The sequence below is a fragment of the Calonectris borealis genome, chromosome 3 (assembly GCF_964195595.1).
Source record: "Calonectris borealis chromosome 3, bCalBor7.hap1.2, whole genome shotgun sequence".
Classification (NCBI taxonomy): Eukaryota; Metazoa; Chordata; class Aves; order Procellariiformes; family Procellariidae; genus Calonectris; species Calonectris borealis.
The window spans coordinates 73,376,260-73,403,809 of record NC_134314.1 but is presented as its reverse complement, the minus strand read 5'-3'; the positions used below and the strand labels follow the sequence as shown (position 1 = coordinate 73,403,809).

The following is a 27,550-nucleotide window of genomic DNA, read 5'->3' as shown; positions in this document are numbered from 1 at the left end:
GGGGCGGTGGCGACGGAGACCCCGCCCCCGCGGCCCCCTCCCCCCCGGCGCCCATTGGCGCGCGCCGCATCCCGTTAGCACTCGGGGCCCGGTCTCGCGATGCTGGGCCGCCGCCGCCGCCGCCATATTGTGACACTATTTTGATTTGGAGCGCAGCGAGCGGGGGGAGGGGGGGGGGCCGGGAGCGACGCGCAGCCGGAGCGGTTCCAGCTGAGGACGGGAGCGGCGCCGCAGGCACCCACCCACCCCCCGTACCCACCCACCCCCGGCCTCCCCGCTTCTCCCGCCCGCGGCGGCAGCACGGACTCCCCCCTTCCTTTCCTCCTCCTCCTCTCCCCCCGGAGCGGAACGGCGGCGGCGGGAGGCTGCGGAGCGGGTCGGGTCGGCGGGGTCCCCCTTGCCGGGCGGAGGCGGCGGCGGCGCTGGTGGCGGCGGTAGTGGCGGCGGCTGCCGTGGTGGGGGAGGCGGAGGAGGAGGAGGAGGAGGAGGAGGAGGAGGAGGAGGCGGCGGAGGGGAAGCAGCAGCAGCAGCAGGGTAAGGCTGACCCCGCTGAGGCGGGCCTGGTGGCAGCTTCCCGGGCCGGTTTCCTGGCGGGGCTGGTCCCATCCCCGGGGGGCTGCAGGGAGAGGCGCGGGGGGCTGGCCCGGCCCGGCCCGCAGGCCTGAGAGGGGCAGGGGGCCCGAGGCGCTCCCGGAGCCCCTCTTCTCGCCCCGGGCTTTGCCAGGGCAGGGGAGGCCTGTGCGCGGGGAGGGAGCAGCCCCCGGCACCCCGCTCATCCCGGCGTGGTGGGGCGGGGTGGGGGTGGGAGTCAGCCTCCCCGGCGGGGTGGGGAGGGGAGGGCAGGGACGGGAAGCCGCGGCGCCGCGGGGCGTCCAGCGAGAGATGGCAACTTATTTTCCTTCGCGAGTCGCTGAAGCTTCCCCCGCGCGGGGAGGGATCCGGGCCCGCCTGTCGCGGGGCGCGGGGCGGCGTGCGTGGCGGCGCCCCCGGCCTGCCCCGCGGCGGGGGGCTGCGGCGGCCCGGGGAGGGGCGGAAGCAGCCTGCCAGCGGGCTCGCCTTGCTGGGGGAGGGAGGGGGGCTGGCCTGGCGCCTAGCAGGTGACAGGTGTGAGTGCGCTGGGCGAGACTCCGCCATTTGAGGATGAGTAACAAAGTGTCAGAGGTGCGATTTTTTGGTGCCTGGTGTCTTTGCGGGGGCTGGCTGGGCTCGATTCCATATATAGTATATTTGGGACGTTAGTTTCCATTATTCGAGTCAGTTTAATTGTCGAGTAGAAATTCTTGAAATGGTTCTGATAAGAAGGATTTCGAAGAGAGGAGAGGCATACGGTTTCTTTTTTTTCTTCTCTTTTTCTGTTTTGTCCCTCTGAGAGACCTGGGAACGCTATGCGGAGGTGTGTAATACTTTGTCTCATTCATTCATGAAAGGCTTGTATTAAAAGTCTGAATGCTTAGTCCTGTTAGATGTTGCAAGGCGTTCAGGGCAGGGACCTTGTGTTCTTTGTACTGTACCTGGTAGCTTGGCAGACCCTAGATTCTGCCCAGGACCTGTAGATGTTTCTGTATTAGTAATAGTAAGTACATCCCTAAAAATGGAATTCCAAAGGAATACTTCTTAGCAAGGAGTAGGTTTCAGGTGTGGTTTTCTAGTCATCGTCAGTTTAGGGTATTTGATATAGACTGAATAAAGCTGTTTCTGAAGTTCAACTGTAGAACACTGAAAATGGTGTTGCATATAACTTTCAGCGCTCTGACTTACGTAGATGTTTAAAAGACGTAGGTTTAATACAGAGTCATTCTCTTGAACTGTTCAGATTGTTTTGTATCATAACTTTAGCCACCAAAATGGTACTGCACATGCACTACAGTAAGGAGGGATAGCGACTCTATAGCAGTAGCACTATATTCATGATTGGCCACAATTTACTGAAATCGGGAATAATTTTCAGCTTAGCTAATGATTTGCCAGATAACCAGGCATTTGCATTTCACATACATATTTCAATTATTTGTTCTTTATCTGTTTTATTGTAATTGGGTTTTGTTAAACCTCACAATTCTGATATCTGCTTTTGGCAAGAGGGAAGTTCCACTGACAAATTATAGACACATGTCATCAGCTTCAGTAAGTTCTGCCCTTCAATTTAAATGAAAGTTTCAGTCACTTGTGGCTGTTATCCATGTGTTAAACTTATGGAGGCTCGTCTGTAGGTAGTACCTTGGCTTGCGCTGCAGCAGAATGGATGCTGAGCTGACTCTTGATTTCTTTTAAAAACTGGGAAGTCCTGGGTAGTTTTTCTCATGTTGCTTCACAGGAGAACCTTCAAAGGGGAAAAGGGGAGGAAGGCTATTAGAGGAGATACTCAGTTTCGGTTATCCCAGTTTTGTTTCTGAGAGATGTTTGATAAAGCATCATCCCTATCATTACATATTGGGGCAGTGCCATCTTCTTGCTATGCTACCCTTGCTTACAACAGCTTTCAAAGACTTTGTGAAATGTAAACCATTTTCCTTCTCAACATCAAGAGAAGTCAAAGGGTTCTTCTCTTGTCCTTTAAATTTGCTGATATAAAAACAGAATTCTTGAAAGTGGGCATTCTTCCTATGACAGTGTCTTGGTAGAAACTTCTCTTTTCCAGCAATGACAGGATGGAAGAAGATAGTGGTTTTTCTCACCGTGGCATTGCTTTGAAGGCTGAGGTCCTGTGTTGTTTTGTAATGGTCTTTGGTTTTATAGATAACTGGTATGCTTTTCAAGCCTTGTAGAATTAAACCTGTCATCTGTTGAAGAGATTATTCTCAGCAAACTTATATATTTTTTTTTTGCTAGGCAGCTTAAAGAGCTTTTGGCAAACTTTCTTTGTGAGAGTACTTTGAAACATAAAACTAGATTCCTCTTCATCCTATTGCAAGTGCCGCCTCCTTATCATGATCTCCATGGCTGGAAACACTGGAAGAAATAAGTTGGTCAGATGTGACCTCAAGTTTATGAAATGACTGTAAATTTAGGACTGAGGGATCAGGCTGATCTTTTCTGAACTGCTGCAAGCGGAATGCTGAACGATGTTGCTGTTGGTGCTTTTACAGGAAATAGAACAAAAATTCCAGTGATTCAGAACTGGATGTTTTTTAAAGCTATACTCAAAACTCAAATATTTAAATGATTGAAATGAAAGTTAACTTTTTTCCCACTAAGGTATACGGTGATTAGGTTGGGGTTTTTTCCTCTTTAATTGCCTAGTAGGTTATCTCAACTGGAAAAGTATACGCTTTCTATTTCAAACAGGAAAAATGCTGGTGGATGTTCTAAGACTTCTTGAGCCCTGCTTAGCAAACTGATCTGGATTGGATTCCACATATTTAAATGCAACTGTGAGAGCGAAAAAGCTGTCAGATTCACAATTGGATAGTATTTATTATAAACTCTTAATTGTAGTCAGAGGTTTCAGTATAATAGTTGTTTCAGTTTCACCCTTTCTTAAGAAAGCTTACCAAAAAATCACTGTCGTAATATTAATGCTGTTCCTGACAAAAGTTTTTGTAGAACTTTTTCCTAATTATAGTAAAATTAAGAACTTATTTTTATTGAACTTCATTGATCAGCAACCTCAACTCTCTCATGCAAGAAAGTATTCCAAACAATATACAGATGTTCACTGAGTTCTTTCTAGCTTTGTGTTATGCTGCCTTTGGATTTTGGTGTTCCTTAATTGGTAGTAATAGGGTTCTAGTGAAACCAAGTGAAATAGTTTGACATAATTAAAGTTGAAAGATCTGTGGTGTTTGTATATGGTATCCTCATATTCTTAGAACGTCTGTTGTTAAACGAATGGCATCACTCAGGATGTTCTTGTTGCCATAGGTGCAGTTAAGGTGTAGTTAAATAGTTAATATTTTTAGAATGTGTTAGACCTTTTTTGGTGGCAAGAAGTTAAGCATAACTTATGATAATGTGCTAAATAAACTTTCTTTAAGATAGTCTGGCCACAGAATCGTACCAAAAAAAAAATATTCTTTTGTTTAAAATATGCATTATATTCTTAGAAAAATGCGATGTATAATCAATTTTTGTAGCAATATGGAAAATGTATAGCGCTCTCCTGTTCTGAGCACAGATGAAGATCAAATTTCACTGTCTTTAATGATGAGTGGTTTAAAACTCATTCAGATCCTGGTTGTACTATGAGCAGAATTTCATTTTTCCATTATTTAAAAATCAGTTTTTCAGAATGGATGTAAAACTTGTGCTCCCTTTACTGTTTAGAAAAGTATTAACTTAGGCACACACGGTTGGTAGAAAAAAAAAAACAAACATGCGTTTCTGTAGTTTGCATATACGAGTTTTTAAAAAATAAAAAAAAAAATCCAAACAACCAAAACTGTGTACCTGTTAGTCATGATATTAGGTTTGCTAGAATTTACCAAAAACAGGACAAAGCCACTGCATATGCTCACTACTGTGATGATTTTCTTGAGTTAGATAAACACTCAAATACTAAGTATCTAAAGCTTTTTCCAGAATTAATCAAATCTGGTGCTATGTGCATGCTGGCTGGTTGGTCTGCTGGGGCTGCCAGTGGAGAAGGCAGAGTTCCACCTGCTTTTCCACTCATTGAAGGCATGAATTCGAGTTTCTTTTTTCTACAAAGCTGCCAGTTCTCACAAAATTTGTAGAAGCCTTTTTTATCTTTGAGACTTCTACATCTCCTTTAAAATGCGCTTGAAAAATGGATGAAGGATGCAAGTACTTATTAAAAGGACAAATAGAATGTGTAAATGTGGTTTCTTTAAGAAACCTTAGCTAATTAGACATGCTAGAAAATAAATTTTTGCAATTTGGGAGTTCAGAATCAACTGTTCTCACATGGATAAGATGTTAAGATGCATCTATTTTCTGTGTATTTTTTTTTAAAGAAATACAGTTGCTGTTGGTTTTTATGTATTTGTGTAGTATATAAGCCATCTTTAATTCACCTTTCTAAAGACACAAATCTTGAGCAATTATGTTTTCTTTAATCCTGTATCTCAATAAATTTTGAGCTTATCAGCTAATTTCAGCAAAGAAATTAGCAAAGGGCAAGGTTTCAAAGATTTTACATTTTAATAACGTTTAACAAGCTTTGTTAAAATTGATGGCTTTATTGAGTAAGATCATCTCTTTAGGGGAAAGTTTTGCATGAATTTAGCAGTTACCTGTGTTTAGCCTGCCAGTTGGCCAGCAAACAGTTGTCTGTGGGGTAAGAACAAGATACAAAGTGCAGTACTCTTTTCTTCACTCAGTAGTTAGAGGACATGAGAGGTTAAGTATATTGTGGCTAGTGCTTGGAAGAGAGGAGTAAGATAATAGGCATCTGGGATAGAGGTGGAATGTGACTACTTGGAACACAGGGGCATGACTGAGACAGAATGCAAATCTATGGGAAACAGGACTTCGTTAGTTCTGCTATTTATGGGACAGTGCCTTTAAGAGGAAGGTTAGCAGCAGCTGCCAGTTTTGGTTTACTAAACAAAAATCATGTTACAATAGGTTCTTAAGAAGATGAAGACTGAGAATTAAAAAAAAAAAAGAAAAGGAAAAAAAGGGGTGAGAGATGTAAGGTAGCTAAGCAGGCTGCTGGGCTGCTAAGGTTGTGTTGTAACAGCAGCATGCTTTTGACTACAGTGATAGAAACTCTTAGGGTGAGGTGGCTGTTAGATGTTTGGTCATATTGTTGCTTCCACGCACACAGAGCCTCTGCTGCTGTGCCTGCATATGTGTTTGTGTGGGTCTGATTCAACCCGATTGCCCTAACATCTAGACTGACACAATGCATGTAGCAGCACAGGGCAAGAATGTGTACGAGTAAGGGAGGAGTTGCTTAAGCTCCGTAAGAAATACATGTTATTCTCAAAATACTTTTATCAAAAGCATTATTTCATTGTTACATCATATATAGTTATAGTTTCTTTAGATAACATGACTTAGATGTTTGTCTCGTGCTAATAGTGTAATTAAGTGATGTCTCTGTGGGCTGTCGCATGCAATGATATGTTTAATGTACTCCCAGGTCTAATAGATTTATCTGTGAAGATGAGCCATGGTAGCATCAAGTTGTTTTAATAAGCCTGAAATTATTTGCTTTTTATTAAAGACTTATTACAGGCTAAAGATTTTATGTAGTTTATTAAATTTTGAAACAAGTATTTATCTGGTATACTTCTATTTTGTAGATAATGCTAGTAGAAATGGATAATAGATCACTGGCAGATACGTTAAATACTCTTAACAGCAAGCTTTTAATTTTATTTGCTGCAGCATATCTTTGTTGTTCAAGAAGATGCTTTGCTGTTATCAGGTATTTTCATAGGTGACTTGTAGAAAGATCAAGCATAAATATGTTTAGGGAGTAATTCTTAGGCAAATTCTTAGAGACTGTCAAAAGCTGGGACTTTAGAATGCATTTTTCAAAGGCAATTGCACTGTATGTGTGTAAAAATCTCATTTGTTGATCCGTTTATCAATATGTTCTCAGAATGTCTTACTTTTTCAGCAGGGTAAACTAACTGAAAAAAAACAGTAAGTTTCAGAATCTAACCACCCCACAAGACATTAGTACTTGTTACTGATCTGGTGCCTCAGAAGCTATGACTAATATGATGTCCAGATAAATCATCTGTTTTCCTGAAACTGTTTTGGGGGAGGGAATCGATTTCTACTTTATATGAAGGTCAGAAATGCAGAAAAGTCTTTTCCCGTGTAAGTCCTAAGCCTGATTTCCCCAGGTGGCAAAAATTAAGAACTATTTCGCCTACATAGGAGAAAAAAGCGCACACTTCAAAAAAATGAAGTTGTACAGTGTGGCATGTAATTGTATCCTTTGTCAATTCATGTTGTGTTTAAACCCTTAAGAAAAGTCTCTACCTCCTTTGTCCGTGCTGTGCTATGTATCTCTTTTTACAGTACTCTCCTGTCTCTTTATAGCATTCATCTTTTTTTCTGTTTATTTTTTCTTGACTCTTTAAAAACCTGTCCCATGTGGAATTTATCTCCTCCAGCCACCTTTTTACTGACATCCTATCGTATTTGTAGGTGAGCTAGGAAGGAGGAGATTCATATCCTTTCTTCACTCTCCTTTTCCCTTGCCTAGGCAATATATGATCTATACTTTACAATTGAAACATTAGTGCCCTCTTGTTTATACTTCTCTTTGGCATTCTTTTTTGTTCTAATCTTTCTTCTTGGAAACTTTTCTTTCTTCTTAAGGGACCAGTTCAGCACGTGTCATTTCTTTGTCATTCTGTTTCCTCTTCAGAGTATCTGAAACTCTTGCTGAGTTTGCCCCTGCTCCAGTTAGGCTTTCCTGAGAGAATGAGAGAAAAAGAAAGTGTCATGAGTTCTGTACTTGGATTTCTTATAATTCATTCAACTTTCCATTCGTTGGACAAACATTTGTTTCTTGAAAGGGAATGATAGGTTATCTTTCTTAGAGAGCCTTCTTTAATGTAATAGGTTTAAGCCTGGGAACAGGGAATCTCCGGGGGCTCAGCAAAAGTATGCTTAAAAAGGCATTTTAGGTTGATAAGTACAAGGCAGTGTGTTTCACATTGGCTTATGAAGCTGCTTCAGTTAAAAATTTTGGTGTCTTGTTCCCTTTTTTTTAAGTACTGGTTTTGTCTTTGGTAAATGGGGATAAGATTTTTTTTTTTTTTTTTTTTGCGTGTGTGTCTCAAACTGTGTATTTTAAACTGTCTTGCTGGAAATAATTGCCAGTACCAGATTATTATATTTTATTTATGCTTTGGTGTTGGCTAAAGAGTTTGACTTGGATTAGGCCCTTTTGTGCAAGGCACTGTATAAATATTTATTAAATAAGTCAGTCCCAGAAGAGTTTGCAGTTCCATGAATAATAAAGTTTGTTTACCAAGATGCATATATTGGATTAGACAAAGACATTTAGCAAAGTATTTGTGTTATCTTTCATCTATTATGCCTGTTAGTTCTTCAGTCATTTTAAACTGTGCCAATCTCAAAATTAATTAAAACTGTCTTTAATAGCTGTAATTCATTTAGCTGTTTTGACACATGACTTTTAAGATTTGTCTAAACGATTCGTAGAAGAATTATGAAATTACTTGAGTTAGACCCTCACCAGCTTGTATTCATTGGTAGCTGCTTAGCATAGAGGTAGGTGTATCAAAGCTGGGAATTCTGTTGAAGGTTGTGACAGTGGATCACATCTATGATTCAGTCACAATGAGTCAGAATTCAGAATTCAATCAGAATTTTTTTGTAAAATGACTTGAATACAAGGAGAAATTTGACCACTAGCAAATTTTTAAGCAATATTACTTTGTTGTAATTTTTTGTTTAAGCAAACTTACTTTGTTGTGTATCTGAGTTCGGACTTAGCTATGTGTAAAAGGGGTTCCTTTAGAAGAATTAGTTCCTGCTCCTCTACAGGAAGCACATCTTGATCTTCCTTTCCCGGGCCTAAAGAAGTGCAACACTTTTTGGATTCCTCTTCCACAGTATTAGGGGAAGGAGAATAAAATAAATTGTAAGCAGCAGGAGAGAACTGTCTGTCGGATTATGGAAATTTCTGTTCTCTCCAGCCTCTTGTTTCTAGCAGGTGATGTGTTAAGCAGTAAGGTTTAAAGAAAATACCCATTATTTGTTTCTTTTTTTTCCCCTGCATGGGGTTGAAAACCCCTGTGGTTTCCAGACTGAAAGGAAAACATCAGTTCTCCCAGTAGTGCTTTCATACACATACTGTGGAGGAAAAAAAAATTGATATGATAATCTGTTATCTTCACTTGTCTGGTGATGTAGGTCTTGTCAAAGCTGTGAATGGTACCAACATGGCTGCATCATTTGGGTGCATGAAAGTGTCATCCTTCTATAACGTAGCTGTATGCATGCAGAGGTTGCTAGTCTAGCTGCAGTTACACATGCAAAATGGTGTTACTTTTCTGGAAGAGCTTCAGTCTTGACTCGGGTGAGTAGTTTTGGTTTATTGATACAAAATATGCCTTTACTGCCATGAAAGGAATGTTTTATCTCTTTTGTAAGTGTTTATACGTAAATGAAATACTCTTGGAATAATATAACAAAATGGCTTTGAGATAGCAGGTTTAAAGCAAAAAATGGAAGAATGCAAGCATTTGTGAGCGTCGGGAGCCAGTCTGATAGTTTGCTGTGGCTGAACAGGGAAGATTTCTTTCACTGACACAAGCAGCTGGTCTCTGGTACTTGTCTCATCTGTCTGTGAGCCAGGTCAGTCTATGTACTGAGGGTTAGAAAACTAACTGGAAAAAGTTGATTGCTATTTAACTGTCTTAGGTGATCTCATGGAGTGAGACTAACCCTTTGATGCTGAGGAGCTGTTAGATCAGTTCAGTAGTTTCCTATAACTTCACACTGAGGGGGATGTTTTACACTACAGCAGTGACAGCGTATGGATTTGCCATCCTTTCCCCTTAGTTCGCTGATGTGGTTTATAGTATGATCCCACAGATAGGTTTTTCTGCACGACTGAGTTATGGCGAAGAAGAGAGAAGAGTTTATTAAGCTAGTACTGTTGATGAAGGAAGCCTCTCATGAAACCATAGACCTAAGAGCGGTGTTACGATAGGCAAGCAGGAAGACCAGTTCAAGAATTTATCTCTGCCCATCTGTGGCACTGCAGCTGTTTACAGGGTCACCAACTGAATCACCAAAATGATGCAAATTAAAACCTAGCCCTTCAAAAAGTAGGACAGGAACTAGTTGAACTGACTTCACGACAGGACTCACATATGTGGATTCTGCCACTGTGTGAAGTCTTCACCAGTGGCCTACCTGTGTGAAAGATGGTAACAGTGATCTTTCTCCTGTTTTCTGGAGATAATCGAGGAGTCTTAAATGCTTTCAGCATACATGTTTTAATTAGTGAGCTTTAAGTGATGGTGCCTGTAAGAATCCTAGCAGTCTTCTCTTTGTCAATAAGAATGGCTGTTTTTCTAAGGTGTTTAGTCTTTGAATGTTGTAGTCCAGTTTTGCAGTGGAGTAGGAGATTCGGGTCCCATTGAAACTGGTGAAAGTGTGGCTAATAGATAAGCATAACTGCAGTGAGGTATGTAAACTATGGAAAGAGAGAAAGATGGAGAGGATCATTTAGAAAAGAGGTGCAGCACTTGTCGACACTTGAGGAAAGATATGATTAAAATGGGATAGCGAAACAAATGTTTTGTAAAGATATTCCCATTTCACCAGTGTACTATAGGGGAGTATTATTTGGGCTGGCCTAGAGTTAGAGCCTTTTGTAACATTTAATGGTTATGAGAGAAAACTGGTGAATCTGTTAAATTACAATCTGCTATTCAGCCATATTAGTGAATATAAAGCTTCATTTAAAGATGAGTAAATTAAAATTTGTGTGTAGGTGTTCTCTTTCTTTGAATTGCAGATTTTGGATGGACTTTGGAACATAACAGTAGTTGCCAATCTGGCCTACATATTCAGATTTCAGGCTGGCAGATACTAACAACTTTTTCAAGCTAAAGCTTAATGTAAGTGTCCATCTGTGTACAAAATGCCGAACAGAACACAAGTGTTTAAGCCTTATCTAGGTGCTGAAGTTTGACATTACTTCTTTCTTGTTTCTTGGTTGTGTTTATTATATTGGTTTTGCTTAATTTTTTGTTGTAGATTTTATCTTCAAGTAAATCCCTGTGGCAGAGAGTATCTTGAAGTCAAAGTACCACCTAATGGTGTTAGCAGAGTTGATGGAGCTGCAGGCTTCCTTCCTGTTGAAACTAGCCAAAAGAACAGGCCAAACTGTAGCTTGTGTTTCTTCAGTGTAGAGCCAATGGCAACTCTCCGGAATGTTTTTTCCACTCCCCATCGATGAGTGAGGAAATTCTTGCCAACGCAAATGAGATCTTGAGACCTGCAACTTGACTCAACATAATATAGTTCATACTGAAAAAAATACTTTAGCTAGAAAAATATGCAGAGTTTCACTAGCATGAGATTTTGTTGATTAAAAAACAATTGTCCTCTGGTTTGAAGTTTTTATCAGACTTACAGCAAAATACTATTTCAGCTTTGTCTGTGTGACTTCTAGCTGCTGCCTGTTTGTGATAAGGGCAAGTCATCACCTTACGCTGTCATGTCAATGAATGTTTTAGAATGCCTACAGACTGCTCAGACTGTCAAAATTTGCTGATTTCAAAAGCACTTTTCTCATTTCACGTTTTACTATTGCAGTACAGCTTCTCTGGCTTCTGTAGCTTTGTTTTCTGATGTACACACATTGACTAGGATTTTAAATTGATTTAGGAGGAGCCTAGCAGTGCAGCTTTGTTTGCCTTCTAAACTTAAGAATTTATTCTCCCTGCTTTCTCATCCTTTCTGAACCTATTGTGAGAATGAAACTGTGTAATTGGAAGGAATAATACTTATTTTACTTTTCATTTATGGGGAAGAAATTGCGCTTTTATCACAAAATTAAAGCACAAGAGTTTTTTCATACCTTTGTTCTTGCCAGCTCCTGTTAAAAGTCCACATGTGCATTTTTAAATTATGCTTACCTGTAACCCACAGCTTAGTATTTTTGCAGGACAAGCAATAGAAAATTGGAATGGATGAAAAATTGAATCCTTCTGAAATATGAAGCTAAGTATAATAGTTATGAATCCTTTGCCACTTTATCTGCATGACATTGTTCATCTTATCTTTCAAAAGTCGGTCTACTTCTATTAACAGGCCTCTTATCTTTTGTTGCAAATGCAAGAAATGTATTAATACGTCTAAGTTGTGAAGAACTGTCAAGACTAGCAGAGTTACTTTTCCTCCATGGAGTTGTTTAATATTTGTTTTTATAAAATGGGATCTCAGCGCTCTCTTCATTTTCCTGAAGACACCTGATAGCTGGCTATATCTGTGGTTAGAAGAGTAAACTTAAACACTGAGGCTTAACTGTTCTTCTTTCTTGTATGTACTTTTTATATTTTCAGTGTTTAACTCCAGTTGTAAAGAGAAAGATAAAACACAGCTAATTTCTTAGTTAAAGGCTATAAGGTGGTATAATATCCAGAAAACACAGAGGAAGGTCAAAATCTGAGTGGGAAGATGTGCTTAATAAAGGGAGTGGGAAATTGTCTCATTTTTAGAATGATTGGCAAGTTAATAAAATTTGTCATTTTAGTAATTAGTTAAACATAACTTTTTTTACTTCTGGCATGTGTTAATATGTCCAAAATGTTGGCACTTTTATGATTAAAAAGGTTTGTTAGATTTTGTAGTTTAATAATACATGTATGTCAGTTTCAGGAAGAACCCTTTTCTATTTTTGCTGCTAGATGATGGTGTAATCTTGATTTCTAGCTTTTTAAACAATGGTTTATTTCCGCACTTTTCCTCTGCCCCCCTGTCCATAGTTTGCAAGAAAAGGCCTTGGAATACAGGTAAGACAGGGACAGAATCTTAGTTGGAAATTTTCTGGATTTGTTTTATGTGGCTTTTGGTCTTCTGTAAATCCTTGCTGCTGTTGTGGGAGTCTTTTCTTCCCAAGCGGTGTGACAAAGTGGAGGACCTTACAAGGTTAAAAGCTCTTTACTTGCCTTGTGCTATGGGGTATCTTTTCTATTTTTTTTCAACTTCCCTCTATTGCTTTCCTTATCTGCCTTTTTCAGAGCAGGTTATTTTTAATTTTTTCCTTTTGACTATCTAGTTGTCTTGTTAGTCTGTATCTGGTGTCAGAACCTTTGTAAAGAGATACTGTTTAAGGTAGAAAAAGTAGAAGATAGGTTAATTTGTGAAAGGATTAGTGGCTGTCTTTTAAAGGTTATAACAGCAGGAAACAATACGTATTGAGAAGCCTTGAATACTGGAGGCATTTCTGCTCTTCCCAGCTTTCCTCTCCCCTTCCCTTGTTCATCTCCTCTCCCTGAGTCCTGTATGGAGTAAAGTGCAGAAAAAAGGGTCAGTGTTGTTCATCCCTTACAGAGCAGGAAATGCAGTGATTGCATCTTTCTTTCCTATACAGAAAGTAGGAAACAAGTAGCATTCTTCTCTTCTTTGAAGAAAGTTCATAGTGAAACGTGGGAAACTCAGGAGAAAAACAGTGCATTTTAAAATCATGTATTATCAGTTCCTAGGTAGGAAATCTGTATTTTATCCTAGAAGAAAATAAGAATGGAAAAATAATTGGGAGCTAGAGGAACAGCTGTTTAAACATCTGTCTGTTACTTTTCCCTCCTTGTGTATAAAATGTGCTCCTTGAAGAAAAGAACAGGAAAAATAAGTTATATTGGCACCACCATGAGTATTTCTATTTGACTCTTGCCTATCAGTGTCTGTTACCTCGTCTTGGTGTAGGTTTTTTTTCCCAGGTTAATGGATTTTTGTTTATTTTTCCCTACTACTATGGAGTTGGCAGAAAATAAGTGGAAACTAGAGGCTTCCTCCCAAATGTTGCAATGGTGGACTTGGTTTTGTCCTTACATATGTTAGTTTGGGAACTAACAGGGACGAAAAAGAAAACAACTCCTAGTTTCTGTGACCACGTTCTCCCTTTCTTTCCCTCTTCTCCCTGGCAGGTATTCTGTCAAAGTTGTCCTCCATTACCCTAGGACTTTCTGCCGGTGTAGTTTCATGGGTGGGGATAACTGCACTTAGATACAAAGTCAAGCTTTGTTAGCCTAAAACTACAGCAGCCCAGCTGTAGGCCTCTTCCTAATATGGGCGCCCTTCCTATCCAAGGGCCTTAATTCCCCTTCTAGAGAAGAGCATAGACAGAAAAGGGGACTTCTGTGGCCCCTTCTTTTCTTTATGGTACTGTGTTAAATAGCTGAAGATCTTTCTTCCCTGCCTCTTGGTGGTAGCTTCCCTCTTGTTGGTGTCCTACCAGTCTTTCTGAAACTTCTCCACCTGTTCTCACTTCAGATGCTGTCTTTTAACACAGTTGTTTCCAATTAGCTGCTCACAACTCAAGGAAGTGGTTTGCTGTTACTTGTGTTGCTTCTGTAGAACTTGTATGTCTCCTCCTTCCTCTTACCCTACAGGCCCACATCGTTGTTTGTTTGTGACAGCTGTCAGAGACAGCTTTGTGTAGTTGGGCTAGATGTTTAACTCCTTAAATGTTTATTCTAGTGCTAAGGTAATGTAAAATCAGAAATGTCTCTTTTAGTGTTGAGTACAACCTTGTTTTTTTCCCCCCTCCTCCAAGATTGCCCTCAGGAAAAGTTAAGGGTGTGATTTGTAAATCAGTGTAAGTTGGCTCTGCTGCGTTCCCTGTGTTCACGCTGGCATTCATCTGACTCAAAGCTAAACTAGCAGAAAATTAACACTACTTCCCCCCCACACCCCCCAGTTTTGCTCCGTGAACTGGCTTGCTGCAGGATCAGATGAGTGCCAGGATTGGCTTAGATCACGGGAGGGAGAGTGGGAATGCATGCCTGGGAGCAGGGGGAATGACAGTGGCAGTATTGAATTGTTTTGGAACTGTATTTTAAGGAGTGGCTGAAATACCCAGCCTTACTGTCATTGAAACATTATGAGTAAACAAGTCAAGTCTCTGACTAAGATGAAAAAGGAATTTATTTTTTGCCAGAGTCTGGCTTTCAGTAGGTATTTACCCAAATGCTGGATTTACTAGTGACACCTCTCCTATCGATTAAATAAATTGTTTGAGTTTTGTAAAGAGGGGAAGAATGGAAAAGAGAATATTCAACCAGCCTGGAAGTAAAAGTGTGTGTGTGACACAGTCCTTTGTGCTCCTTGACCAGGAGAGAGTATCATGAGGGTTGCTGGGAAATTAAATCTCAAAGTTCATGAAATAAACTGAGATGATTCTCAAGGTCAGTCATCTAGGGTAAATGAGAAGGGAGTAGAAGTTGCCCTATAGTTGCTCGGTTTATGATTAGGGAACAGGAGGGAAGTTGGAGCTCATGGTACTTAGCTGGTTAGTTATCTGACTTTGTGCCCACTGGTCCAGTTGCTTCAGACCTTTCATTCTGCTCGCATCTATTTCTGTGGGAAATAGGACATGGGACTTTCTCACCAATACCTAGGTGCCTGATAGTGGTCACACATTTTACTCTTTTTACTAATCAGTAGTGATAGGTGATACTGTCATATGGTGGAAGTGTTTTGAAAATGGTCAGTGTACTTTCAAGAAGCAGATGGATTTTTTTTCTTTGCTCATTAGCCTCCTTCCACCTACCCACCTCTCAGCTGATCAAATTGCTATGGAATGGGAGTTGACCATAAGAGACTTCACCATTTTGGAGGCTGCAGTAGAAGGTGTCACTGATCATACCTGAGGAGAGCGAGAGTTTGGTTTGTGTCGTGGTTTAACCCCAGCCGGCAACCAAGCACCACCCAGCCGCTTGGCCACTCACTGCCAGTGCGATGGGGACAGAATCAGAAGAGCAAAAGCGAGAAAACTCATGGGTTGAGATAAAGACAGTTTAATAGGAAAAGCAAAAGCTGCGCACGCAAGCAAAGCAAAACAAGGAATTCGTTCACTCCTTCCCACCGGCAGGCAGGTGTTCAGCCATCTCCAGGAAAGCAGAGCTCCATCAAGTGTAACGATTACTTGGGTAGACAAACGCCATCACTCTGAACATCCCCCCTTCCTTCTTCTTCCCCCAGCTTTATATGCTAAGCATGACGTCATATAGTATAGAATACCCTGCCAGCCAGTTGGGTTAGCTGTCCTGGCCCTGCTGCCCCCCAACCCCCTGCACAACCGGCAGAGCACGGGAAGCTGAAAAGCCCCCGACCAGTGCAAACACCACTTAGCAACAAGCAAAAACATCAGTGTGCTACCAACGTTATTCTCATATTAAATCCAAAACACAGCACTATACCAACCACCAGAAGAAAATCATCTCCATCCCATCCAAAACCAGGACAGTATTCACCCCTTATTCCATACCATCTATGTCATGCCCAAGTCCCACACTATGCAATACATTCTCATTACCCACCACCCCCCTTCCCATCCTTTGATACAATACACAGACATCATTCCCCCAGTCCGTGGACCACCCCTGTGAACTGTCTGTAAAATAGCCATAAATGTCCACAAAATGTCCATTGAGTTCATCCAGTCCATGACCTTGGGCTCCATCCGCAATAGTGGTCACTCCGTTCAGGAGGGGTGGTATGTTGCGTGGAGTTATTGGGCACCAAAGCCAGCTCAGGTTGGGTCACTGCTGCGCTTGCACTGCTTCTTGTAAGGCTTGTTCTCCATTGGTTCAGGTGCTTCCTGCTATAGTAATTCCTATAACATGCAACTCAAATCATGGGTTACAACAATTTAAAGGTATTTCCATTACAATCTCCACCCCTGGTCCCTTCGGACCAGACCATAAGGTTTAACATGGCAATGAACTCCTCCCCTTGCCCTGCTCCGGCTTGGACTTATCCACAGACTGCAGTCCCTTAGGGTGTACCTGCTCCAAGTGGAGCCTTATATATGAGCCACAGTCTCTTCAGCAGTATACCTGCTGCAGCACAGACCAACCACCAGGAAGAAAATCAACTCCATCCCATCCAAAACCAGGATGGTATGATACTGCCTGGAGGCTTGTCCTACCATGCCAGTTCCAAGTGTAATTGGAAAAACCTTTTAAGCATTTTTCATAAAATGAAAAAAGGAAAGTTTAATTTTGATTATAAGTTGTTTTCTCAGGAAAGTATGGGTAAAATAAAGTACAGCAATGTGCAAAACTGAAGATGTGTTCTATTTGATCTTTGGATGTATCTTTTAGTCATACATTTGATTACACTATATCTTTAAGCCTGCTGTTCTCAAAAGATGACCACTTTGAATAAACTCTTGCATGGAAATTTTCCCCAAATCCTTAAAATAACCAAAAATGTTTGCCCCCATTAGAACAACTCTGCTTTTACTTCACTGAAATAAGAGAAACCTATGACTGATTGCTTTAGCCAGTCATTTTCTACCTCAAAAAACCCTTTACATTTCAAAAAGAAACAATTTTCTCTGACTTCTGCTTTTCAGTTTGATACAGATTTAGGCTGTGACATGTATAATAATTTTGTGTGGTATACTTTAATTGATATGTGAAACATTTTAATATGCTGACAATGTTTATTTTCTGGATTGAAGTAGTATGAGTGTTTCGAAGTGGTATTGTCTGTAATGAAACATTTTAATTGAAGCTCTTCTTAAGCAGGAAGAAATATGCTCTATGTGAAAGGTGTAAAGAGGAGGACGGAGACTGCTTTCTTTGAAAAGCTGGAGAACCTAATTTTGAGCCCAGATATTCTGAACAAACTAGTTTTTGATTAGGCTTAACTGATTCATTTAATCTTTTTCATGGTTCGATTCAGATCTCGTGACAATTTTGATTCAAGGTTCTTTCTTCACTTTTTAAATGAGGGAAAGGAATTGGGAGTTTTTCATCACCAGTATTTTTATTTTTTTAAAGACGCTTGGTGAATACAGATGTTTGTAAGGGTGAGGTTTTTTAATTTCTTCCTTCTTTCTTCAGCAGTTAGGGATAATGATATTCTAAGTATCTTCACTCTGATTATAGTTTTTAAGTATTTGCAATATAATTACTTAAATGTCTTGGTAACATAACTAAATTATTTGGTTATTCCATATGTGTTGTTTATTTTTACTTTTAATGCCATGCATGGAGAACAGACATTTGCTTTTACCAATATTTGAGCAAATAGCGAGTCAGGGACATCAGACTGTATGACTGTGTGTGTGGGGAGGTCTTCTCTGATAATCTGTTCTGAGACTTTTACTCCTCTTTTCTCAGTTATGATCATTTATTTTTTTCTTTCCTTGACAAAAAAAGGGACTTTTGTTGTTATTGTCCCTACATGTTAAATCCATCATCCAAATTCGTGTAGGTAGCTGCTGAGGCAATTTTCTTTTTGCAGCTCAGTCACCTCTTTCTTGGACTGAGGGAATGGGATTTAAAATGTTGAAGACTGCTGGAATTAGAGAGGGAGAGACTGAGCTTTGAGTCTTAAAATCGTGCTGGTGTCTTATGTTTTGAAGTAGGTAAGAGTTTTAGCAGAGGAGCCAGTAAAATTATCTTTCAAGAGCAGATGCGGTTTCCAAGAACCGGATCGGCAAGTCGTTGTAGGCACATGGACTTCTATATTGGGGACCTTGTAGTTGTAAAAAGTACTTGGTAGGATTTATATCAATAACACATAAGTTAGAGGAATACTGTAGAGGGTAGTCAAAGACTGTTTCTAGTAGGCGTTATTAACTCACTGCCCTCCTCCAAAAGTCTGCAGTTTAAACTGTCTGCTATGCAAGGTTTTTTCTTCCCTTGTTCTACATCAAAGCTGAAAGGTCCCCAATGGTCAGCAGCCTTTTTTTTTTTTTTTTTTTTTTTTTTTTTTTGTAGGCTGAAGTTTGGGGATGCTACATATCTTATAGCTTGTTTCTGTTCAACAGAAGAAATGATGAATGGGCTTTATCTGCAATTTTTTTTTTCCACTTACATGGCATGTATGTAAGCATCTTTTATTCTGAACAAAGTAGGAATCATACAGCAATTTCTTGACTTGTATCTCTGTCTCTTTGTAGCTAGCCTTCTCCCTAGCAGAGAGTATGCTTTTATGACTAGGACTTATGAGCCCCATTGATTTGGTGGCCATTCTGTTTGCTGCTGATGCTCACTTTTCTCAGGCCAACAATGATAATCTTTAGACACTATGAAAAGCTTCAGATTACATCAGTCTCGTTAGTGGTTGTTTCTGAGGACCTTTCTCCTCTGTTCTTAATTTTCCTGAGTGTCCTAAAAGGGAATCTGTACTCTGCTTTTTCTGTACCTGTTTTTAACCTTTTCCTCCAGCCTGTAGTGACAGATCTGTTTCAAACTACATTTGTACCTGGTTTTGTCTTGCTAATTGTAGCAAATGGGATTTCTGTTATGATTGGAAAGTGAAATCTCTTGTTGTGGTTGCTCTTTAACAGATGAGAGAGTGGAGAAAAAGGAATGTAGGGTAATTGAAGTGTTGGTTTCTGAATATATTTGTTCTGTGATTTCTGAATATATTTTTTGTTTACTGGTAGGATGTGCATGAAGAAATGACAGGAACAAGTAGCAAAAGAAACACTGTGCCAACTCTAGTGGTTTTTCAGTGAGCTGCTTGATACTTAGTGTTCTTTGAGGTCGAGCTCCTGTAGTCAGAATTTGAATGTTCTTAAAACACAAACTTCTGTCCTTCAAGGCTGCAGAACATAGCCTGCACATATAAAAATTCAAGGTTAAAAATTCTGGGGGAGAATCTTTTTAAAAACCAACACAATAAAAAACCCACAAGAACCCAGTGTTTTCTAGATTAATCTTTTTGAGAACCAAAAGATTTTCAATGCTTCTATTTTTTTCATTTTTTTTAATCTTTGGAATGGATGGACTCTGGGTGATGTGGAAATGAAAAGGGAAAACAGGAGAGAAATAACAACAGGGCTGCAAGAGTAAGACAAGTTCCTTCCCTTCCAAGTCTTTCAGTCAGATAAAATTGTCAGAACGTGTAGAAAAGCATTACTGCCGAATGTGAAACTGAAAGTCTGTGCTGAGTTTACAACTGCTCAGTCTCTCCTAACCTTCTAGGCTGGTTTTACTCTTTTGCCTTCCATGCTACCAGGCAGAGACTGTGTGGAGCCTAGTGTCTTCCCATATACCTAGAATTTTCCAAAACTTAGCCTCTAACACTTAATCTGCTCCATTAAAGGATGTAACTGCTGCTTGTTTTGAATGAAAGAAAGTGAAAGAAAGAAAAAGAAATTACACTGATAAGAATTCCTTTCTTCTTTCTTTGTCTGAAGCCTTTCAGAAAAGCAAAGCTCACTTTTATGTGGTAGTGGCAATCTCTTTTTTGATGACTGTTTCTTACTTTCAAAACTGGAATTGCAAACGCTTCTAGTCAGCTTCATGCTGATGATGACTATAATTGATGTAAAATTGCATTTGTTATAAAGTTACAATTGTAAAACCATCCGACTGAAAATTTGGTATTCTGGAGGATTTTCACAACTGAGTGGTAAAATACGGATCTGAGCAAAAGTGTCACCATTGCATGTCTGGTGCCAACCTTGAAACCGTTACTTTTGTGAATTACCAGATGCCTGTACAGCTCACTTACTAGATATGCTTTGTTCTTGCTTCATGAAGTAGACAACGGATTTTTTTTTTTTTTTTTCCACCGCGTGTAGGGGTAGAATTGTTCTGTGGATATATTCATAGAACATCTAGCACTTGGGCTGACTTGATTTTAGTCTCCTTGCCTGCAACTTCAGGGGGCCTAATTCAAATTTTAAGGAGATTAGTGGAAAGATGAATTGATGTTCGGAGATTACTTTCTGTTCTCCTACCAGACTGATGGGTACTAGACCAATTGCTAATAAAGGAGTAGTTTGTCTTAACTCTTTGGAGATTCATTGAAAGCTTGGAATCAAATATATGTGATCTTTACTTCATGTTAATTCAGTACTTCAGACTATATTTTAATTACAAAAAGATACAAGACCAAGAATTATAGAAGGTACCTAAAGTCAATTAAGCGTTTATTTTTAAAGCCTCAAGTGTCTTTAAATGTGTATGTGAAAGTGGTAGCCTTGAGAAACCAACTTTTTATGGTTTCTGTAAGCAATATTGGTATCATCAGATATTTGTTGATGACAGCAGTAGCAGAGGTTACTGTATTTATAACTAGCAACATGCTATTTGGCTGTTAGCTCTAGAGTTCAGCAGTCATTCTGCTCGTTCATACAATTGGAAATAATAGAGTGCCAATCTAACAGTCCCCTCCTGTTAACAAGGGAAGTATATCCCCAGTCTGTACTCCTCCCCTACATGTGGGCTTGTATTGACACTTCTTAGGTCCCTCTTCTAGCCAGCTCAATTTGCTAGAGACTGATTCAGGCTCCCCCTCACCCACCAAAAAATAACTTTCTGCTGTACTAGCAAATGGAATTCCCTCTTTGAAGTGTCCAGTGAACAGAAGAGCCAGAGAAGTTACCATGGAGGAGGAAGGAGAGTGAGGCCTCTTCCGGTAGGTGGCAGCAGCAACCTGTGGAACCGGATTGAATTGGCGGTGTGAGGGGACAGAAAAATGAGGACAGGTATGTGATAAACAGATGAAGAAAGTTCCCTTAAGATAACTTGCTAGCTTTTAATAAACGGTGCGGTGTCCTGTTAAAGGATTTATCTCAGAACTTTGTCTGCGAAAGTTGTTGTGATGCAGAACACTTAACTTGAGGACACTTACCAGAAGAGCTCTGCAGTAGTATTTAGAAAGGAACCCCTCCGCGTGACAGTAAGCTTTTGTTGTTTGCTCAACTACCTGTTGTAGGATCTTCCGAGAAGGTAGATTAATTTAGGTGCATCTGTGTTACCGTAATGATATGGTAAGACTTACGTAAGAGGAGGCATACATTTTTAAATAATGCGTTTTACTTTTTGTGCATAAACAGGTAATACGTGGGTTGGGTAATGTATTTGGGCACATCAAAATTCATTACTCTTACCTGGTCTTATACAACTGTGATAAGGTGCTAGAACAAGTACCTAAATAAAGTTGTATGTTCATGGGCTCCCACAGACTACAGTTTAGTTTAACTGTGAGTTTATCAGAATTCGCACCGTAACAGAGTAGTGCAGTGAAACCTGACCCCTGAAGAGGTGCGTTCAGACCAGATGAGAAACCAGCCTGCTGTCTCAGCACTTCAGCATGGTGTTTCCTTTACAATATAGACTACTGTGGGGTTACAATACAGGGCAATCAGTAGTTTGAGATAATTTGGTCTTAGGTCTGACAAATACACTGCTTATCATTATTTTGTGCCTCTTAATTGCTGAAGAAGTGCACACTTCTGGCTAGTATTTTTATCTGAATGGATTTGGAATTGCACAACCTTAACTCCTGGGAGGATAAGTGTCTATGGTGGGATAAGTTGTATTCAAGATAGAGGGTAACTCTGTCTTAACCTGAATTAAGCCTGTGTCAGTGTTTCACACTAAATTCATTCCTGCTTGAGGTTTTCATGTATTATTGTTACTGGTTTGTTATATTGTAATGTCCGTTGGAAGTTCAATAAAAGATCAAAATACTAAACAAGATCTGTTGCTCATGATCCATCTCTGAGAAGCGCCCTCTGTCCAGTGATGGCTGGGAAGAGTATAGTGTATTCTTGGCATTAATATTGATTCAGAATAATTTTTATAAGACTCATTCTTTAATTACAGTATTTCTCCCTTGAAATTCTAAACTGTATTTCGAATTAAATGTGATGATAAACATCTGAAGTTAACAGGTAAAAAAATGCATTTATTCCCTTATTCTCTAAGTTAATAGCATTAGAATGTCTCATGAATGCTTTGAAGCAAATTCATAGAAAGAAGCTAGAAAAGTCGGACTTAGCCATTTGATATATTTTCAGTTTAAACATTTGAAAAGATACATTTGATTTAGTAACTCTTCTGAGATATGTACGGGAACTTGCCTAAGTGTGAAGCATGTATGTGTGAATAAGATGTGAACTTCAATAACAGACTGTTCCCAAAATTAGGGTTTTTTTTTCTTTCAAGTAAAAGTAGAAGCATATACTTGCTTTTGGGTATTAACTGCAATCCTTTCAAAAACTGTGCTGTAAACAAAAAGGAGGAAGATGATTATGTGCCAGGCATGCTGCTTTTGAACATGGTTGAGACAGGTGTGTGCTCCCTGTGTCTTGCATGCCATGCTAATATGATACAAACCAGCTTCTGTCTGGAAGCCTTATCCACGTAGTGATAAACTTGAGCAGTTTGTATGCCAATAGCTCTTGTCCCCAAGAGTAGAAAGCATTTATATCAATAGAGCGCAACCAGCAAGGGTTCATACCTTTTTGTGGCCTTGTAGACATATTTATCCAATAGTTCCTTTGGACTGAAAGACATCAGGAGTAAAGCAGATCACTAACAGAAAGGCTTGTGCTATTGTTGCTGAAGGTTAAAATCTTATCAAGGAGGTAGGGTGTAGTTGCCCTTACAAACAGGGTAGCTAGTATTGTGAGATGAATTGTATTTTTTTAGTCTTGTTGTTACTTATCATAGCACAGAAAATGTGCTTACATATAACGGCGCTGTAAACAGATACTACTGTCCTAGTATTTTCCCCTCCTTTTCCGTTGCCTGGGATTTGTTAAGAGAACATATTAACTCTTTGGAGATTCATCTTGCCTGTTTACCTGAAGGACAGAGATCCAATACCAGGTTTTACGTGTGAACTAGTGAAAGAAACAGTAAATGATAGAATACACTTGTTCCACACAAATAGGGAATGATGATTGAGGCGGGGGGGGGGGGGCGGGGAGTGGGGCAGTTTGCAACTTCTGTTTTAAAAAATAGTATTTTCTAAGATAATTTCTTATAGCCCTTGCATAGTATTTCCTGAAAAGGGGGTGGAAACCTTCTGCGCCTTTTTTTTTTTTTAACACATTTGTGAGGTAGTATTCTTCTTTTTTTATTCTGTACTATTTGGATAATGCACTTAATCAGGGAATGCTAAAACATTTAAAGACCAAGGATGTAGTTTCATGAGCATTTCTTTCCATGCCAGCACTGGCGTGAGCTGCCCTGACCTTAGCTTCTTATTCCTGCCTTGCCCCTCAGTTGTACTAGTATAACTAGTTAATGTTCCAGGTGGCTATGCAGCAAAGCAGATTGTGGAATTTACCATCAGAAAAATATTATTTTTAACCTGGATAGATTCCCTGACCAGCCTCACTGCTCAGCTGCACAAACAGTTGTGCCAGCACAGCTGAGGGATGAGGACTGCTTAAGCTGGTACTGCAGTGGAAAAAGTGTTGTGAAACTATAGCCTATGGCTTAATCTTTGTATTCTAGGAGTTTTGCTGTTACAGTTATACTATGCTGGCAAAATATTCCTCACACAGATGCAGCTTTCATCAGTACAGTTTATTTTGATAGTGGAATGGAGAAAAGGATAATTGTGGGTTTTGCTCTGATACTTCTCTGTTGTCAAAATATATAATATATAAAACGTGTCTGTCAATTCTGTGTAAAAATTATTATCCTTTACATAAAAAAACTGATTTGAACTACTATGGCTCATTAGAAAATGGAAGAACTATAAAATCAAGGCATCCTCTGTTTATTTGTGCTGTCTACTTGGAATACGTGTAATGTTGAGATAGTTGCTTCCATCTTTAACCACATCGGTATTCCTGCAGATGATGAAAGATTAGTAGCAATCTTTATTTTTGAAGGTGAAGGCAACGGTAAGTCCTACAAGAAGTGAAATTCACAATTCTTGAGTAGATACAGTAAGCAGCTAAAAACTCTGAAGAAGAGGTTTAAGATTTCAGGAGATAATGTGGGATTTCTTAAGGAATCCTTTTTTGTCACTATACACTTAGAAAGGTGGTTATGTAGCTATTGGTTCACTTGGGAAAGAAAGCATCAAAATGTTTTGATTCTTTGTCCAGAAACTGGGGCTCTCCTATTACTTGTCAAATTTCCTGCACCCAGGCAATTAGATTCTTTAATTTCTTTTCTGATCTGGTTCTTCTATCGTTTTAGGTGTCAGTTTACTTCAGTTCTCAGTCTCATGCTATAAATGGGGGAAAAAAGGCAAGTATTCTCGCTTACTTGGAATAGTTAAAGAATTTGAATTTTTTTATGCTTTTGCATTTAAAAATTGTAATTCTGCATATTGCTACATATGATATACAGTGAAGAATAATTTAAAACTGTTGTTACATTTCTTTGTATTCAGGTACCATTCAGCTAAGGTGGGTTTCCTTCAATCGTATTTCACTAATAGTGTATTTATAGAATTTTTTAAAAATGCTACAGTATTTAGTATTTTTTACTCTCTTTAAGTTGATAAATATCTAAGCTCACATGTGGCTATAAAACAGTTTCATTGTTTCATTTGGTAATTAGTGTTTGGAATGCGTTCTGCCCAATTCAACTTCCAAGTATCAGTCTAGAATGGACTTTGCGATACAAGGACAATAAGAAATGTTAGGTTTTGAAACAAACTAGTATTCTAAATACTTTTGTCAAATGTTACTTATAATCATGTTATGTTAACACTGAACAATTACAAATCGATTGAGGAATGTAAAGTAGTGTTACAGTAGAAATTTGTGCTTTGCATATTCCTTTAAGAGTTTGCTATGCCTATCACAACAACTGGAAAGAGCTTTTTCTAATTATGCAAAGTTTAAGGTTTCATTAAAATGGAGGGGGGGGGAAAAAGCAGCTCCTAAACGTCTACATTTTGTGGCTTGGAAAGGAAACACAAATCTGTTCTTTGTAAACAGTTTTTTGCTGACTCTTTGTAGCTTTCCTAAGCACTGAAGAGAAATTTTAATGTGTGGGTAAACTTACTGATCTGCACAAGAGTGCAATTGCTAAAATCACTGATATTTGAGAAAATTACGCAATAGTTCAGAAGCTATAAAGAAAACTCATGCAGAATTTCTTCTAAAGTTGGAAAAAGGCATTTGGGCAACTCATTTCACCGTAATACTAGTTTCCCTTACTCTTGAATCTATAAGAAATATATTTCTAACTTCCAATGTTGTTTGTAAGGGGGTTTTCTTTATAGAATTTTAAGTTATGGGAAGAACTGTCTTTTGTCTCTTTTATGATATAAATTGAGATACAAGGAATACTTTTTTAAAAAGACAAGTTACACCTATTGTTGTACAGTTCAAGGTTAGATTAGTTTTTACTATGAAACATTATAGTGGATAGACTATATTTTAATCTACTATTATACATATTAACTTTACTATTAACCCAGGCCTAGAAGCATTTCGTAATTCTTCATTCTAAATTCATATAACTGAAATGGCAGTGTTCATGGTAGATTTTTTGTTCTAGAGTATGTTGGTTTGTTTTGTTCCTGAAAGATACGGGCATGTAGCTTGCCTCTCAGGTTGGTGGTATTGGTATTGGAATTTAGTTCTGATTTGCCTGGAGCCATCAATCTTGTTAGGACTCACTGATGGTAAAAAGGGATTGAGTTTATTGTAGCTGAAACAATGAAGCAAGTGTGAATATTTCAGAATATATTTTAACATTGTGAAATGGAATGGCTGTAGGTTCATTAGTTTTAAATTATTTATGATAACCTGTGTTGCATTATGACAAATTCTGTGGAAGGCTTGCTTTGTGTTTTGCTTGCTTCCTTGGACGCTGTCTGTGGCCAGTATCACTAAGCCTCTCTTATAGGGACTAAAATTAGTCATGTATTTTAAACCTATGTAACTCTCATTGATGTAAAAGGGCGCAGTATGGTCAAAATTCATGCTGCAATGTCTTGAAAATTTGTCCAGGTGTGATTTAGTTACTTATTGTTACACACCAATCAACCAAGCTGCTGTATCTATCCCCTGTGGCTCCCAATGAAACGGTTAAGATGCCTTGGTCAGTGTCATTAATACTATTATATAATAATAGGGGGTGAGAGGCCTAATCATCTGTGGACTAGGCCAGTTTCCACGGATGCCTGGAATTTTTATGCTGTTTGATTCTCTCATGGCCTAATCACTAGAACTGCTCCTTTTTTCAAACGTGTATAAGGGTACGCTGACAAGCGTTAGAAGAGAATGTGACATTTCTAATGGCAGATTACTGATGACTTTTCAGCTTGAACATAGCTTTAAGGGTAAGGTAGAAAGGCGTTTAAGCTCAAAGGAGGTGTAGTCTTTCAATGTTATTTCATAGGCTATTGTCTTTTCTTTTGTTCTGAGGACTTCTCATGTAATGACCAAAAGTGATTGCATGTTTGTCGGTCTCGAGACTAATCAGTAGGCTTTCTGGAAGATCTGTAGGATAAGAGGAAGCCACAGCATTTCAAGATATTTTTAATCGTTTTTTTTCCACATAAGGAATTAACTATACTACCTCCTTTAAAATAACTAACTATTCATTTGCAACATGGTGGTAACTTTTATTTCCTGGAAAGTGTAGCAGTTTCCATTCCCTATTGGAAAGAAGCTGCTTTTCAAAGCAGTGGGGGGAAAATGAAGTTTAGAAGTCCATCTGAAACCGTTTGTTTATGGTTTGGGGTTTGTTTTTGTTTTGGTTTGGTTTTTTTAGTTTCATAATGACTGGTGCCAGTAACAACTCATAGTAGCTCTTTTTAATATCTATATGCTCTTTCACTTAGAAGGTTTACTGTTCTCTTAGTCAATAGATGGCCATCCTGCATTTATCCACAAAGGCAGAGCAAGATCTGCCAGCTGCTATGACATGGGAAGATGTGGGGCTTAACAATTTTTTCTGAACTTCAGTATATGATATTGAAAAAGGTTTTCCACTGTCTATACTGGCATCTGAAACATTCCTACTGTGAAAATATTGTTAGCAGTGGCTTTGATTTTTGGCATTAAGAAGTTTGGCATTTTAAAATTTGAATTTCAAATATTTAAATGGGTTCTCTGTGATGTCTAGAGAGGACATTTGTCTGGGATAGAAAGAAATAAGTCTTACCCAAATGGAACTAAATTCTATTGACACATGTAAACATCTAGTTAGTGGAGAGGAATCTAAAGGTCTCTGGA

The 27,550-nt window shown here is 39.3% G+C and overlaps 1 protein-coding gene across 3 annotated transcripts in view; it reads left to right on the top strand.

Annotated features, from left to right (window-relative positions):
- Positions 1 to 477: 477 nt before the first annotated feature.
- TAB2 (TGF-beta activated kinase 1 (MAP3K7) binding protein 2) overlaps positions 478 to 27,550 on the top strand; it is a 70,922-nt gene continuing 43,849 nt past the window's right edge. For 2 of the 3 annotated variants that reach the window (XM_075146192.1, XM_075146191.1), the window contains exon 1: positions 24,552 to 24,602. The gene's annotated coding sequence lies outside the window, so the exon portion shown is untranslated. Of the gene's footprint in view, positions 535 to 24,551; positions 24,603 to 27,550 lie in introns of those variants that run through there. The other variant, XM_075146193.1, reaches the window with a different exon arrangement.